Source organism: Astatotilapia calliptera, chromosome 9, assembly GCF_964374335.1.
Source record: "Astatotilapia calliptera chromosome 9, fAstCal68.1, whole genome shotgun sequence".
Lineage (NCBI taxonomy): Eukaryota > Metazoa > Chordata > Actinopteri > Cichliformes > Cichlidae > Astatotilapia > Astatotilapia calliptera.
Window position 1 is genome coordinate 1,942,344 of NC_137430.1, and position 17,818 is coordinate 1,960,161.

At 38.6% G+C, this 17,818-nt stretch overlaps 1 long non-coding RNA gene across 2 annotated transcripts; it reads left to right on the top strand.

Annotated features, from left to right (window-relative positions):
- The first annotated feature begins 13,131 nt into the window (after window positions 1-13,131).
- On the top strand, window positions 13,132-17,383 carry LOC113019072 (uncharacterized). 2 transcript variants are annotated; one of them, XR_013911379.1, is made up of 5 exons: window positions 13,132-13,218; window positions 15,484-15,549; window positions 15,900-16,055; window positions 16,508-16,600; window positions 16,898-17,383. It is a non-coding gene; the product is annotated as an uncharacterized LOC113019072 (long non-coding RNA). The 2 variants fall into 2 exon arrangements; XR_013911380.1 differs by lacking the exon at window positions 13,132-13,218 and adding an exon at window positions 14,841-14,941.
- Window positions 17,384-17,818: the final 435 nt, after the last annotated feature.

The following is a 17,818-nucleotide window of genomic DNA, read 5'->3' on the forward strand; positions in this document are numbered from 1 at the left end:
TTAAGTGCTCAATGTTTAGTTAGCAAAGGTCATGCCACTGTTGTCACCAGTCCCAAAATGAAGACACTAATGAAAGGTTTGACGTTTGCTCTTTCACACAGATAAAGATTCCCCCTTTTACGGGAAAATCATATTTCTCATTTGTCCTCGTGAGCCTTGCTTTGGGTGACGTTCTTGAAGAACCACAAGGCTGACATGAACAGTGAGGATGCTCATTCTAGATCAGGGGTCGGCAACCTTTCTGATGGCGAGTGCCATTTAAAATTTCCTCAGAAGTCAGTGTGCCATATGATTGTATTAGCAATAAATTTAATAACACTCTATATTAACAGTTACACACTATATAGAACAAATTTATAGAATTATATTTGCTCGCAGATGTTGGCAGCTATCAGCGAATAGTTATCAGCTATTTTGAAACAAAAAAATAGACACTTTTTATCTATAACAAGAACTTCATAACAGCAAATACAGAAAATGCAAATGCTATTTATGGTCTCCTCACAACAATGATAAGAAAAATAAACTGGGCCAATATGGCATGTTTGTTAATACAGAGACACACATGTTAATGTGATCTCTGGTCTCCCACTCAGAGACACAGGTCTCCCAGTGTCCAGCATTCAGACGGCTAGCTGAGGACTCATGTGAGAGAAAATCTGCTCACACAGACATGTAGAGCCAAATACTGTCAATAAGGCCTCTGCAATGTTCTGAAGACAGGTAAACTTGTCAGGTAGTGACGTCCAGCAGGTGACAATGCAAGCTCCATGAACACACGCATCTATGGATTCCAGCTGCTTCGATGTTGTATGTATGATTTCTATACATTTTATGTCAGATAAAAACTGGTTGTAAGCTTCAGATAATTATTTAACCCTTTAAGACCTACCATAGAACCAAGTCCAATAGAGCTTATATTATATTTTTACATGCTGTGGAGCCATTTCTGGGAGCATTTCAAGTTACAATACAATACAATACAACCATTATAGCCCAAATTTTAATAATATGTCTGAATTAAGTGCATAGTAACTACATAAATTGCAAAGAAGTGCAATAAACTACAAAAAAATTGAAAATCATTTTTGGGTTTTTTGACATATATTTCTAGTTAAAGGAATTTAAGAGGCTTATCCCTCAAAACTGTAAATACAAAAAAGTTGCACAAACTAGTTTCCCACCACAGGAAATTTATTTTAAGTGTCTTCATAGTTTTATTTTTGAAATACACCAATTTTCATATACTCCAGGAAAAATGAAAAAACAATCCTATGATGCAAATTTGCAAAAAAGCAGCTTGTGCATCAAAATAAACTATTTCCAGCAGTGCAATATGAGTCCTCAGCATCCCGGAAACGACACAGAAAGTCATAAAGTCAAACATAACTTTTAAAAACACCAGTATAGGCTCATGAGGCCCTGATGGTAAAAAACTACATTTCCGCAAAATGACGTCACTTCCGGTTTCGGGCAGGTCATGGTGGACATGTGATAGTTCGCGCTGATGGATGTAGGAAGTGTTACAAACAGCTGAACAGCAAAGCGTGTTTCTGGAATATTATGTTTTTGTTGCTGCAAGTGCTTTTTATGCAGTTTTTGCAAAGCTTTATGTGGAAGGAAACTGTGACCGAGGACAAGCTGATGGCATAAGATGTAAGTACAACTCCTGCGGTTTCATATGCAAAAAAGATTATTGCACTAGCTCACGAGGTTGCAGTGCTACCGGGATTTAAAAATAGTTACGCAAAACGGATTATGCTGCTCTGACCGGTTTTAAAGGCTTAATAACAGCCAGACATTTTAAATGAGAATAGGAAGTATTTCTTTGTGCCCCCCTCTCCCTGTTAATGCCCTACCTGGCCCCCCTGGAAAAACTTTGCTAGACCCGCCCCTGCACAGTTACCAGCTGTCAGCTACTTAGAAAAGGATCCTGGTGTTATTTGTCTCTCAGAAACAGTTCATAACTTCAACTCATTCATGTCACCTAAAAGGTAAACCTGTTTCTCCATCACCTGTTCAGCTCTGATGGTTCAGTAAGGACATCTCCTGGTTTCATCTTCATGTTTCCCTCTCACCAGATAACCAAACCATATCATGACCAGCAGCTTTACAGCTGTGGCTCCAGCAAACATCAGCTGATACTAGAAATTAATATTAAATAAATTCTAACAACAGCTGATCAAGCTTAAATGTGCTGCTGTTGTTTAGCGCGACATCTGCTGGTTTCCTCTTTCTGGTGCAAAGTGGGCGATAAACAAACGAGAGAAAAGCTGATCATTGATCAGTTTCATGATTGAAGTAGCAACAGGAGAGGGAAGGGAGAGAATGAGAGAAGAAGAGGCAGCTGTGCAGCATAAAGACAGAATAACTCCATCCTTGCGTCTTTTCTAGTTGAAGTACGGGACAAACTGTTCCTTTTCACCTTAATACGAAACGCGTGATATTTTCTCTGAATGAGGGACGATTCCGTCTTTTTACAGGCAACTCTACTAACTAACCTTATGAATAAAATACAGTTCACTATGGTATCAGTAACATCAAAGCACGCACCCAGCTGTATAGAAACTCCATCATGCTAGCTAGTACGCAGTACGAGTTATTGTAACTGACTGTAAAAAGTCAGAATAACGAAAATAAACTCCACCTGAACTTGGTTTATATCTGACCCAGATAGACTGCAGGTCATAACTTCTTACCTGAAGTTCAGTTCACCTGACACTCGGACCGGCGGCCGCCTCGGGGCTCTCCTCCTGCCTCCCCTTTCTCTCATCCACCTGCTGGCCTCCACCACTTGCTAATTTTGCTGAATCTGAGGAAGCTCCGCCATAGCCACCACCAAACAACTGAGTTATTTTTACACACCGACCAGAATCTGGCCAATCCACCACCTTTCATTGTTTATACCGTTACAAAGGAAAAAAAGTCACCGGGCCACCGAGCAAATGCCCGATGGCCAGTCCAGCTATGGTCATGCCATCAGTTAACCCTTCGCGTGCCAACTGTGGCGCACTTGCCTAGGGTTGCAACCCCTGTTCTAGATGTGGAATGACTAGAACATGAACTTAATGAAGAAGCATGGATAGATAGATACTAAACTGAGAGTGATGTGTTGTTGACATATATATGTGCTGTGTGGGTAGTAGCAGCCACTACATAGTGAAGAAGAATGTTTGCTCATTGGCAAGAGGTTGCTGCTATAACGCTTAGCTTTGCTTCACTCATGTTCTACCTCTTTCTGTGTGATACACACAAAGAGATTTGACAGGTTGATTTTGGTTGCTAATTAGCAAGACTTCGGGGGGGATGTTGCTTACCTCTGCTTTTCAAACACTTTTTCTTTGTCTGCATGATTTAAAACACAGTAAAGGTAGCAAAATATCATGTGTTTAACCTGTTAATAAAGAGTTAATAAGGAGTGTGTCATAGTTTCGCATATTGATTCATTTTAAAATACAAGGGATGCCTTTTTTTAAAAAAATCATAAGAGTCAGCTGTACTGCACATTACCTGCCAGGTAGGGTCTGCTCTTGTTATCAAACAAGAATACAAATGTGCTGAATTTTAAATGTTGAATAAAGCTTGGCTGATGTGAGTGAATAAAGGAATAAAGCACTTTAATATTCTCACTCTCAGTGTAGGTTCTAGTCAGTGATGTTGGTCCAAATCTGACCTAGATTCGATTCAATTCAGTAAAACTTTATTGATCCTGAAGGTTGACCCCAAAGGGAATTGGGTTAAGGCTGCCGACCTTTGCCAGCACCATCTTACCCTTCTGACCATACATACATTACACAAACATCACATGGGGTTGACAGGTCAGAGAGGTATAACAATGGAAAATGTGTACATGCGTGTGTGTGTGTGTGTGTGTGTGTGTGTTCCATGTTCAGCCGAAAAAAAATTGTCCCCTTCACCCGGTTAAGCAAAAGTCAAAAATCTTCGGTCGACGCAGGTGGCCTTGAAGGAGGGGGAAGAGAGTCACAACACAGTCTTGTTATCAAAGGGAGAGTTTTTATTCCCGTCAGCTTTTGCCTTGAGCAGAGATTGGTGCCTTGCTGCCAGTGTTGGGAAGGTTACTTTTAAAATGTATTCCACTACAGATTACAGATTACATGCCCCAAAATGTATTTTGTAACGTATTCCGTTACGTTACTCAATGACAGTAACGTATTCTGAATACTTTGGATTACCTATTATATTATCATGCTTTTACAACTACATGAATGTCCTGTTGCTGTGTGATTTATTACTATCACTGAAGGTTACTCTCCATACCAGTACCAACTAGATGTTTAAATCTTAATATAAAATGAGTAACAGTAGGGTGGACATTAGGTAAGGCTGCACTTTTTGCAGCCATCCCGTATAGTAAACTGTTATATGGAAATTATATGCAAATTTTACATTGTGATGGAGCAGTCACAATACACACTCACAAGACACAGTTTGATTTTTCTAGCACAAAGTTTGTATGAAGTTCATCAAATGTATAGGATTGTTTACTTGAAATAAAACTTTTGGAAACCCGTTACGTAAAATAAAACATTTTTGGAGAAACTTTACAAGAATGAATGTAATTGTTTTACTTGAATCAAATGTAATGGTTTATATACCTGAAATAAAACTTTTTTGGAATCCCTGTACATGAAGTAAAAGGTTTTTGATGTTGTAAGTTCTGGCTTAAATATTTTCAGCTGATAAGGTGAACTTCATACAAACTCTGTGTTAGAAACATCAAACTGTGTCTTGTGAGTGTGTATTGTGACTGCTCCATCACAATGTATAATTTGACTTGTGAGCTACACACAACAAGGCCAAGAAGAAAAGGGGGATAGTTTACTACGTGCTATAAAAACACAATCCTTAATCTTTTATTTTGCAACTTTATCTTTCTGTTCTGGTTTTACAGTCACTGTTTTATTGACTCGTACTTTGGGAATCACCCTGTTGAGGGAAAGGGGTAAGCTAGGAGAGAATACAGCATTATACAAGCAGAGTGTTTTAGCTGTATCCGTAGATCTAAGACATAAACCTGTTGTTAGAAAAAAGTTAAATGAAGTGCAGATTGAATTTCAAATTATTTCATGAACTGTCCAGGAATTACAGACAGCTTTATACTGATGTGCTAAAATTCTCTGAGTGTATTGGCTGTACATGACCAGTATTTGTAAATCATTAGTAGTTACTCTTGCATAGGTGTTTTGCTTGTTTTAAATTTGTGCACTATTTATTTATTAATTTTTTTTGTATTTTGTTATCTATCTCTGATTCACTTTTCCTTACTGACCATTGTGCTCGTGTAACATGTGAATTTCCCAAGTGTGGCATTAATAAAGTCTGTGTCTAGGCCAAACCTGAAGTTTAAACTCCTTTTTTAAATTTACCAACATTTCCGATTTGCAGCTAAGACTGTGACATGTTTTCAACATTTTGCAAGCCAGAAGAGTGATTGCTCTTGAAGCCTGGTTGCTGCACAATACTTGGACTACTAGCACTAGTTCTAGTACTACTGCTACTGCACAAAGCATATTGTTCAGGAATTTCACAAAATTCTTTAAGTCTAATGTGTTGGCTTACAGGTAAACTTGTTTTGGAGGTGGATAGGATAAAAACTTCCAGCATCACATAATGTTTTCCCATCAGTAGGTTTGGAGTAAATAAAATGGACATATATTTGTCTTTTTTGGGCTACTTTTATGTCAAGTTAACTTTTTTAGAACTGTGATCAAGGATAACACATAAACCCTTGAAAATGTGAATGTAAAAATTGTAGAAACTCCAGGAAAAGGGCCAACTGAGGTGGCAAAAGTGTAGACAATGTATTACTTAAGTAGCTGTTAGTGTCAGAAACACTTAAGTAAAAAGTCTGATAAAGTATCCATGAATTCATGGATTTGAATAAAACCTGAAAACAACTGAGTTATTTTTACACATCGACCTGCATCTGGCCAATCCACCACCTCTCATTGTTCATGACATTACAAAAATAAATAAAAAATAAGTCACCGGGCATATGCCCGGTATGCCCGATGGCCAGTCCAGCGATGTTAACCTGCAACCAAATCTGCAGCTCCATACAGCAATGTTACGACTTAGATTACATCTTATAACTCATAACTCTTATGCACATAGTGCAGAAGCCGATGCTGCATTCACTTACACTCGGATATCTGAGCTTCACCGTGAAAACATAATCGGACATTTGATGTTTGATTGAATTTTATTGTTTTGCCTTTGGGGTGGCACCTGGGGTGGCCAGTCTGGTTGGGGGGGTGGCCCGTGCCCCCCCAGGCCACCCCGCTGGACACACCACTGTGAGTGTTACATTGTAACAGTTTCCATAAAAGCCTGCAAATTCTTTGAACAGCCATGAAGCAATCATATTTTCTTAAGATTAATTCAACTTAATATTATTTGTATGGCCATACACAACAACAGCATAGCCTTAAACCAGGTTTGGCTATATGACTATATGTCCAGTTCTCTTCAGAGAACTGGACATATAGTTGCTTTTTTGGGTTACTTTGATGTCAAGCAAGTTAACTTGTTTAGAACTGTGATCAAGGATAACACGTAAAACGTTGAACGTTTCAATATAAAAACTGTACAAACTTCAGAAAAAGTGGCAACTGAGGTGGCAAAAGTGCAGGCAATTAGTAGAAGTACAGCTGCTAGTGTCAAAAACACTCGAGTAAAGGTTTGATAAAGTATCGGCTCAGAAATGTGGTCAAATTGAGGAAGTCAAAGTAGTAACCTAACCGAACCTTGTGCTATAATAAAATAATATTAGTAGATAGGACTACAAATTTAGTGGTGGTAAAAGGCACAAAGGCCTCAGGGGGACATTTGGCAGCCAGGGTTAGAGCTCAGACACCTGGAGCCTGGGGGTTGGGGCTAACAACACTGACTGGTAAAAGAATCTAACATCCAAGTGTTACATGGTGTTGCAGGTGACAAAAAGCCATAAACCACTGTTTAGAGGTTGTTGTGGAAGTTTTCCATTTAATAAAGCCTGCAGACAAGCAATGAGTGGTAGCTAACATTCTTTAATCAAGACAAAGAACAGAAACCAAGCTTGGTGAGGGACTGCCATCGCTGGGGCAGAGGGTGAGTCTCTCACTGAGCCTAGCATGGCTCTCAGGAACAAAAGGCAGTACACAGCTGTGTTCACACTTTCCCCCAAAGAAAGTTTCACACTCTCTTGCTATCTCTTACAGTGGAGAAAAGACAAAAAGACTCTCCCTGTGGAGTTGTCTGCTTCCCCCCAATTTCCTTACCAGACCCCCACCATCTGTCTAACTGTTTGAATGGAGTATGAGGCAGACATGCTAAAACTGTGACCTAAAAGCATTAAACAATGTGATCAATACATAAATGAAAGGAATTCCTCTACAAGGTGATTGCCAGTTTTGTTGGGATTTTTAGAGACACAGAGAGTAACAGAGAGCCTGTCCTGCATTACTTTAAAAAAATAAAGGGGGGTTTCAGAGCTGTTGATATACGCAGCAGTGTTCATAGAAACATTAATCAACCCTATTTTTGGCATTGAGTGTTACATTTGTGACAGTTTCAATAAAGCCTGAAAATTATTGCATTTACACTGGAGAGCAAAGAAAAATTGAATGCTACTTGTACTATGGAAAAGCAGTTTCATAAAAGCTACAGAAACAGACCTGAAGAAGACTGTGTTTGTAAAACTAGCATTAACGTCTGAGAATTATAAGTTATAAGACTGTTTCTGCTATCGAAACAATTTGCGTTGTTAATCCTGAATGATTCATGGTGACAAACATCATAAGAAGGTCACTTTACTCCACACACACACACACACACACATTTGGAAAATCACATAGTTTGACCATAAAAAAAAATAGTATTTGAGATCGCTGCAGCAACATCATTAAAGAAAGATACCTTTCCATGTCACTGTGCTTTTATTTGAAAATATAGAAATTTGAAGGTTTTTTTGTAAAACATAAAAATAAGAAAAACGTAACACGTTAAAGATGTCATGATGAAATTTGTGAATATCTAGCTCAATGGTGATTCCATCCGAGACTCTACAGGGCTAAAACTGAGGCTGGGTTTTAGAAATACAAGATGGTAGCGTGAGACATGTTACCTCTGAGAACACTAACATCTAGTTTAATGTGTAAGAAGTAAATGCATCACAGAAGCTAAAAAGGAGTTGCTTGTCCCTTCATTTGTTCAAATAAATTACAACTGATTTGCATAAGTTTGATGCATAATTTAAAAAAAGAAGAAGAAAAAAACAGGTCCATGAGATAGTTCACATCATCTAAGCAAGACTCGATCGGAACCTCAAATGTTAAAGTACACTTACTGATTGTACTTCTATTACCTGAGCTAATGTAGATGCTCTGAAAAGCCCCCTGACTGAAAGAGAGAAGCACACGTTTGGAGAAACTGTGCTGTAACTTCACATATTGTGAAGTTTTCTGTCTTTTCTTTGAGAAAAGAAAAACAGATAAGTCATAAACTCGTTGCCATGCTGGTATTATGTAGGGAATGCACACAAAGATTGTGTTAAAAATGTGAGCTTGACACTTAAGGTACAGTCCCCGCCCATACAGTCCATGCACACTTTGCCATAGATGTAAGACGACTGAAAAAATGTGTAGTAATAATAATAATAATAAATAAAACCATAAATGTTAATTGAGTCATTTGATTTATTCTAAATAGGAAAATTACTTTTTGTCCACCATTTGTGTGACTAACAGTCTCACTACCAGGTGACTGATGCATAGATGAAAGTGAATTGCAACTTCTGCTATACAGCTTACTAAGGGGTCCTGTGATTGGCCATGTGCAATTACACAAAAGAACAAGTTAAATTTCACCATAACCCTGACTGGAGAAAAGGGCAATTTGGACATTTAAATGAGATTACAACTGTTGCACATTACTCTAAAATCAGTGCTATGAGAGTGACTTTAAGATCACCAGCTGATTTAAAACAGAATCTAACATCAACATTCTTGCCCCTGGAAACAGCTCTAAGATATTAAGAGAACATGGCAAATGAGATGGCAGGATGGCAAAAAAATGTACATTAAAATGAGATCTTGTTGTTTCATTGGAGCAGTAAACTATCGTAACAAAGAATAAGTGCAACTATGTGCGAACAAGTATCACTGCTATGAAGTTTGCATGTTTTACATACAGATTCGGGGCTGCTAGTTTCCTCTATGCATTTTCTTATTTAAAACGTAGAACCTCAAAGTTTAGCAGCAAAACACCTGTTTCCTTTTTTCCATCAATCATGTCTTTCAGCCATCTGTGTTTATCAGTGCAATATGTCACAATCTCTTTTTTAATAACCACAAAGTACACAAATACAAGATTAAATATTTTATTTATCAAAGATAGATAATTACATATTGACACAATGAAAAAAAATTTCTATAAAAATTACACACGGTGTAAGAAAAACATTATAACATACAAATAAGTGTTTTATGATGATCTGACATAATTTAAAAGCATAAGAATAAACGTTTTTAAAAAATAATCATGTAGGGAGCAAAGTGTTCACAAAGACAGTTTTAGAGGACTTACACACAATTACTTTTTCCACAGTGCTTGTATGCCTCTTGCAAAATTATGTACTTTTCACCATAAGACACTATAACTCACAATTATCTAAGACCAGCCATGAACATGGACAGTCACTTCTTCAAAGTCATTTGTACACGCTGCTGCCCTCAGATCCAAATGCAGTCTTCTGTACTGGGGGTAAAATGGCCCTTTTGGTGGTTCCTAAAAAATATCTCAAAAAGCGATGTTGGTGAGGGGACCAGAAACACTGGGTTGCAGAGCAGTTGGTATGGACTTGTATATTTCTGGAGACAGGAGTCTTGTGGGAGCCCCGTCCTAATCTGAACCTCTGCCTGAGATCGTAAAATTTGGCTAACCGGGGTGTCGCGAGAGCCGCCCATTTGATATGTGATTGGCAGCAGGGCGAAGTTAGGCACGCCTCGGAGGCGGAGTTGGTCTCGGGCGCAAAGTTTGAAAGAGGTAAGCAGCATTCGGAAGCTGAGGCGGGGAGTAGGACAGTCGCTTTTCTCTGTGCACTGGATGTGAGACGGCACGAGTAAGAGGCACAATTTAGGCTGTGCGCTGGATGTTAGGAAGAGAGATCGTTTGAAGAAAAAAGACTAAGGGTTTTTTCAGGAGTTTTCCCTGTTGCCTTATTATAAGGTTTTGTCAAGTTATCGTATCGGGTTTAGGAGCGGTGTGAGTTCGGGAGAAGCTGGACGGAATTTTTCCTGTTGAGTTACCTAAGGTCTCGGGTTAGGTGCGAGCTGCGGTGAGCTTATGCTTGGGTTTGTATCACTCACTTTGACATAAGGGGTATAATATCACTCTCTATAGTGCTTTTCTACTCTCCCAGAGTACTCTTAGCGCTCTGTACAACATGCCACATTCACACCTATTCTCACAAGCACTGTCTCTAAACTGAATGCTTTCTAATGGCATTCACACTCCAATGGATGCTAACTTGGGGTTAGTATCTTGCCCGAGAATACTTCACATGCAGACTGGAGGAGCCAGGGTCAGTAGGTGACCTGCTCCTGAGCTACCGCCACCCCATCACTAAGAAAACTATCCTCGTGTACTGGAAACCGGTCTCTGGGACTACGGGGATCTGGCAGCTGCTTGGGTGTAGGAGATCTTTGGTTACTGTTTTGGAGTCTCTCTGTCTCTGCCTCAGTTGGTGGGTGTTGCTTAGCGGTCATAGGGTGTGGGGCTTGTGGAGTCACTCAAATTTGATAGTATGGAACACTCAAGGTAGCATTTGTGTCTAGGGAAACCAAATCCTGCTTGCATTGACAGACTAAAAGAAAATCTCATCATTCGGCAGCCATCTTGAAATGTCTCCAGGCAGTTTATGTCACCCATAACTCGGAAGAATTATGTAGTTTTTACTGCTACCACTAGATGTCAATATCAACTCTGCTCTGATGGTCCACTTCCAGTATCTAAACTTACCCTAAACCCCAACTGTTGACTCTGCTAAAGCAAAATGGGTTTCTGAAAAAACTGGCAGTGAAATAAATATAAAAATCTGCCATAATCTCCTTGTAGAAGTTAATTTTCCTTAGAAGATTCGTATCTCGTATGCCCACAGACACCATGAGTACACTCAGTAGGGTTTCAGTAGAGATTGACAGACCACGTGACTTTCGCGCATTGCATGCCGGGAACTCGTGGCAAAATAATCCAAGTACCGCATCAAATGCAAGCATTTGCAGCACCGCAAAACGTTCATTCTCCGGTTCCAATAAATTCTTGCTTTTCTTTGCCCCACAAAAAAGTTATGTACAAAACAAAGGAGAACAATGCCGGTTCGTACAAAGACAGACTTGATGAAAAGTCAAAGAAAAGATACGAGACTAGCAGAGCTGACTAACATGTGAGCTGGAGTGTTCTGGGACGTTATATTTGGTCTTTGAAAACCAGGCCATCCGTCGCCTCTTTGTTACTTCGGAAACATGGCTTGAACAATTTCTCTTCAACGACGTAATCCGATAACAACCGATCTCTTTACCCGTCGGCTTCCCGTGGCTGTCATGCGACCGGCTATTGCAGTTAATAATACAACAGCTTCTTGCCATTTTTTGTGTTTCTTTTTATCGCTGTGTAACCGATTTCAATTGAAAGCCTGCGTGCGCTAGTACCTCTTGCCACGAGTTCCCAGAATCCTTTGCGGTTTTACCCCTGAATGACGTCACATTTTCAATCTCTGTAGGCTTGTTGTATAATTTCCAGTGAACTGGCAGATGTGTTAATTCAAGCAGCCAATTACCTGCTTCCTGCTGTTGACAGCCAGCCGAGCAGCCATAGGAGGCCACAGCCTGAAGTGGAAACAAGATGTGACACTGTTACACTGGGATGGACTGCAGGAGTTCCCCTGTTTTAAACGGATACATGACAAGGATCAATTATCTGCTGCAACAGTTGTTTCGTCAGGTAAAATCAGCATCGTCAGAAAAATGTGGCATTCCACAAATTTTTACAACTATTAGGGCAAAATGTATCTCATGAATTACTAATTAATTACACAAAAAATATGCATTTGTAAATTCATTTAGACATTGCTTGTTTATTATGACATTTAAAGTCAGTCATTATTTGATATCTTAATGAACAATAAAAAGATTATGACACAAACTTAATCCATTAATCCATTCAGAGAACCAAAGGAAAATGATTTACAGAATAATAATTAAATACTCAAGAAAATACTTATATATACTGTTATATTTTTAAATGCAGTTTAAAACATGGAAAGGAATTCAAAAATTACAAATGCAGATTTTTTTCTTGATTTAAAATTGAGATTCCCTTCATCACTTCCTTTCCCATTTCCTGTTCCAATTTACAACTCGATTAGCTTGATCACTTGGTTTTAAAACATGGAATCAAAATGCAAATAAATGATATGACAAGCCACATGAGCTTTCTGATTGGTTGGAAATCCAGATGGTGGTAGCTACATATTTATATGACTCTGTTTGAAATCTGCTGTCCTTGTGCTTGTTCCTTAAATCAGATTATGAAAAATGATTAAACTGACAACATTAGGCTCCTAAGACCCAAACTCTTCCACAACATGCATTTTTAATTTCTCTTTGATTCTGTTTAACGATTCGATTCTTTATCGATTCTTTTTAAAAAAGGAGAACACTAAGGTTGATTAGCTCAGAACTTTGTTTTATATCTTCTCTTTGAACAAGATAGAAATTTAGGAGTAACATGGCCTTACAAACCCAACAGTGAGATCTTAAGAGATCCAGCCTACGGCTCTTCAATGGGGTGTCACAGGGTCCCCACACTCAAAAAAATGAATGAGGTGGATTGTTCAGTGTATATTAATTATTTATTTTCATTTTACTTAAAATATATGTTTTTGTTAAGTTAACATATGTTTTTCTAATCAAGTCTACGTAATTGTGTCTATTATTCAACGTACATAATACTAATGTGTTACTTGATCGCATAACATTTAAGTTAAGTCAATTAGGATCGATATACCTTGTATATCCACAAGGTGGCAGTAATGCAAAAACAGTTGTAATGAAACCGCGCAAAACAAGAAGGTTTCACGGCTTGTGCCTGCTCATGCGCAAGACTTCAAATTTAACTGAAAAAGGCTGTTTTGGCGCCAAGCTGCTGTTTCTTTGAGAGGTAAGACCACTTTTTTCTTTGACTATGTTGTGTAGTATCTATATGTCCAGGGCCCTGTGCTTCGTACGTCGCTTACTACATCCAAGATCAAATGAAACATCCAAGACCAAATCATCGCGCTAACTCTGAGCTCGCTATTCCGGTTCCCCGAACACACCTGTTGTTGACGATTAGTACAGCTGGATGAAGTAATGTGAGATCACTGGGTGGCCCAACAGGGGCTACGCATCGATAGTAGAAACATTGATCGGCAACCCTTTGATTGGTTGGCGAAAATGTCGAAGGAGCGCGCTCGGTATTTTTCGGCAGCAGAGCAAGAACTCTTGAGTGAGGGATTTCAGGAGTTTCAGAGTTTAATTAAAACGCAAGGGAACACTGCAAAGGCTGCAAAAGCAAGGAGAGAGGGCTGGCAGAAAGTTGCTGACAAATCAAACTCGTAAGTAATTCAATAATAACAATAATAATGGAGTGGATTTATATAGCGCTTTTCAAGGCACCCAAAGCGCATGACAATGCCACTATTCATTCACTCTCACATTCACACACTGGTGGAGGCAGCTACGGTTGTAGCCACAGCTGCCCTGGGACAGACTGACAGAAGCCAGGCTGCCATATCGCGCCATCGGCCCCTCTGGCCAACACCAGTAGGCGGTAGGGTAGATTTATCATATCACACCATATTATCCAATATTATATTACATTATATTATATTATAATATGTTATATTATATCCCCTTTCACATTAGAGCCACAACAGGACCCACTAGAACATGGGAACAAGTAAAAGTGAAATATAAGAATATTCTACAGAATGGTAATATTTATCACTTATATTGCTTGTCGTCTCTTGGAAAGAGACCCTGGAATAATCTGTTTGTTTGTTTATAACAGCAACCAAGAAAAGGGCAGAGCAAAAAAAGACAGGTGGTGGTCCTGCACCCCCTCGTCAACAAGTTGGTTAAGTGAATAATACCCTCACGGGAAAATCGATATCTCTCTATGAGCACACTGTCGCGCTGAGCTAAAGGATCCTGTCTGTCCCGCAATATACGCTGAATTCTGAGGACTCTCCTTATCAATCTTGCACCTTCCGCAATGGGTTGCTCACGTAAACGGACAGGATATGACTGCGACAGGCTTCCCAAATCCACCTTCGCTTTTATAGCCGTGGTCTCTCATCTTGATTACACGAAGTAATTTACAATTACTACTCTGAAATATGAATTACATCTGTAATAATCACATACATGTAATAGAATGTTAATAGTACATTTCCCTTTTTTAGGAAATGACCTGTATGTATCTGTGTGAAATCAATAAAAGGATCAAGTGCTGCATTATCTTTAGTTACATTGATGTTATTTATTTATGGTGAAACAGTGGTGGAATATCGCTGTTGCTTTCGTATGAATGACGCGGACATACCTGCGTGGCCGCGATCTAATCCTGTTTACATAAAGTAAACCTGCTCCCCAGCAGGTTTACGCTTACGGCTCTGTTGCTATGACAGCAAGTCCCGGATGGGCTTCGGGGAACCGAACGATCCAGGATCACGCGAAATCGTCAACAATCTCATCCAGCTAACTCACTTAGCGCGGTACGAAGAACAGGCCCCAGCATGGTTATATTTTGCGTTTGTCTTACAAGACATGTTATATCGTTTGCGTGTGCTTGTTTTACATTAGTTTTACTGGGTCCTGGACATGCTTATTTTGTGGACTGTGTAAGAAACATTTTTATTGTTTTTTGTTTTATTAAGGGATTAGCTACAGGGGTTCATGGGGTTATTCTTTCAAGGGGTTATTTTTCCATTTGCTTTCTTGGGATTCCTTTTCTGTAATCCGAGAGTCGGAAATATCGAATAGGATAGCAAGGATAGCATAAAGTGACATTTAAAATCCAAAAAGTCAAGGGCGAAAGCCACTGTGACACCATTGTTCTGCTCTATCAGTAATCTGTATTATGTAAAAATGGTCTGTAAATACAGCATGTTTCCTAGCAGAGTTATACATATCAATGTAGTTATAAATTACAGTTTGTGAAAGTACACACTTAATTTTTTTAATAAAATTATTCAAGACATATGAGTGGACAGACAATGGAGGTCGACAGACCTGGTGATAATTGCTTCTATAGAAAGTTAGCACATGGCAGTGTCAATCTCTTGCTTTTCTTCTGAGTAGTATTTTATTTAGTTGTAATTCAAACAATAATTTGCTTCTTGAAATTAAGGAATTAATTATTTTTTTTCTTTATAAATCTCAGATCCTGCCTTTACCTGCTCCCTCCTATACTGATGTGGTGTATGTGGTATTGCTGAGCTTGTATGTGGTATGTGAACTGTTATACTTTTAAAAACAAAACTGTTTTATAAGTTAAGTTTTCTTTTGTGACCCATCCCATGCCCCTGTTATTTCTTCTCCACATCTGAACCATGGTAAAGGTTGCAGTTCAAGGGCCTGAGGCATGAAATTCTTTTCAGATCAGCTGTGATCAATATTTTTTGGAACTTGATAAATAACAATAAAAGCTGTAATGGCTCCATTAGCATTTTGTGTAAATGTTTGTGTTAAAATTATAGCTTTAATGAGGTCTTACTACATTAGTTTTAGTTTGTATATGTGTACATATAGTATGTATATTTACAGTACAGTATGTTGTGTTTGTTGACATATTTTCAGGTGGAAGCAGAATATGTGAGGATTACTACTGCTGCACATGTTCCAAGGCTTTTTACACAACTTGACCAATACACTGACCAGCTCATAAAAGTCTTCAAGAAAAAAGGAGGCGTTGCAGGGAAGAAAATTAGACAAACTTTGGCCCCAGCCACACAGGTGCGTTATTCTGTTGGTAGCAAAATATTATGGCTAATAAGATCATTTTCAAATTTAAACAGCTAGTGTATGGTAGCTGCACAGTGCACTTACATTTATATTAAGCAAGACAAAGTTTGGTACTCAAAACGTTGGAAAATTTAAATTACCTAAACATATGTAAAATCTGATCCCTTGATTTAGGTTAAACCAGAAGTGAATGTTTTTATGTTATGTTTTGAATGCAAAAAAGATGATGTATTAGTTTGTCTTTACCTCCATTATGGACATATCTAATGTGGTGGAAACCCTGCCCAACAGGTTAACTATTCATGTCCATGTGATGATTAGTTGGTCTTGTGTACATGTCTATCTGTGCAGTGGATATGTCATTCATTTTGCGTATAATGTGAGTTTCTGTCATCCTAAAGTATATCTGTTTTCTCTTCCTGTATCTCTGCCACTCTCTACAGAAGGAAACCATTGAAAAGGGGAGGGAGTGTGTCCTCAGGGCACTACCTTTTTACCTGAATGAAGACCCAAGCATCCTCTTCAAAGAATAATTGGTTGGTAATTTTAGTTTAGTTTTTTATCTGTATTAAACCAAATTTTGAATAACTAATGTTGTTGCATGTTGTAATGTTGTTGTTGTTGTAATTTGCATGGAACCTGTTTAAATGTTTTGGGAAATCTTCTTGTATACCCAAACTATTTATATTTATCGTTGAATCTGTAGTCTAAAATAGTGGCGCACTGGGGTGCATGTTCCTAATATTGTGTTTACGTCATTAAAGGGTAGCTTTGGCCCTTTTTCTTTCTTTTTTTAAAACTGGATGCCATTTTTCTATGTTTTTGTGTCTAAGCTACAGCTGTTCAGAGGGAGCTGGAACAAATTACCCTTGCTATCTTTACCATCGAAAGAGCTGATGCCAGCACTCCTCCAGCCGATGTGGGTGTAAGCGCCAGACGTCTGCTTTATATTTTTATTTACGATTGAGTTCATGTTTGTTTTATAATTCATAGATTCATTACATAAGTCATCTTTTCAGGATTAATAAATGTGAAAATATATGTGTTTACATAAAGTAATTTTAAGTCACTGTTTTGGGATTGGAACCTAAAAGGGGGTACCTCTCACTTTAATTATGTAAGTGCAATAGTAGCATGAAACCCTGTGTGAGAGGGAAGGGGAGGAGCATGGACAGAGAGGTTAGGAGTCTCACGGTTTTCTGACCGTGTGCACAGCTAGTTCTGGATAACTGCTATTTTTTGGAACTTTCATGCTTTTTAGGAAGGAGTTCATTGTTACATCTTCCGTTTGTAATAAATAAACAGTCTTCAAATCATAATGCAACTGGAAGCATTTCTTTTGGAAACCAGGAACACGCGTCAGCCATAGACTCTTCTTTTTTGAACTTGGTTTATTGGAAATTACCCTACAGTGGGTATAACCATCTAGTGTGTCCTGCATGACCTGGAAGACCTGGCCTCTGCATGTGCACTCTTAATGGGTGGGATATATGCACTGAATCTCAGTTAACCTCAAGACTGAAAGCTAAGAGACAATCAAAAGTATTGAGATTTAAAGGATTTAATTGAGAGATGATACTGCACCAGAAATGTTGAAGGGTGGTGTGTATATTAGCGTTCAAGGCATATTGTTATGAGGTGGAAATATGTTCATATTCAGTTTGTGTTACATTGTGTGCATTGTAAAGGTAATTGCAATACATACTAAAATTAAGGGTAAGTTAGGAGGTTGATCTGATATCCTCGTGTTGGTG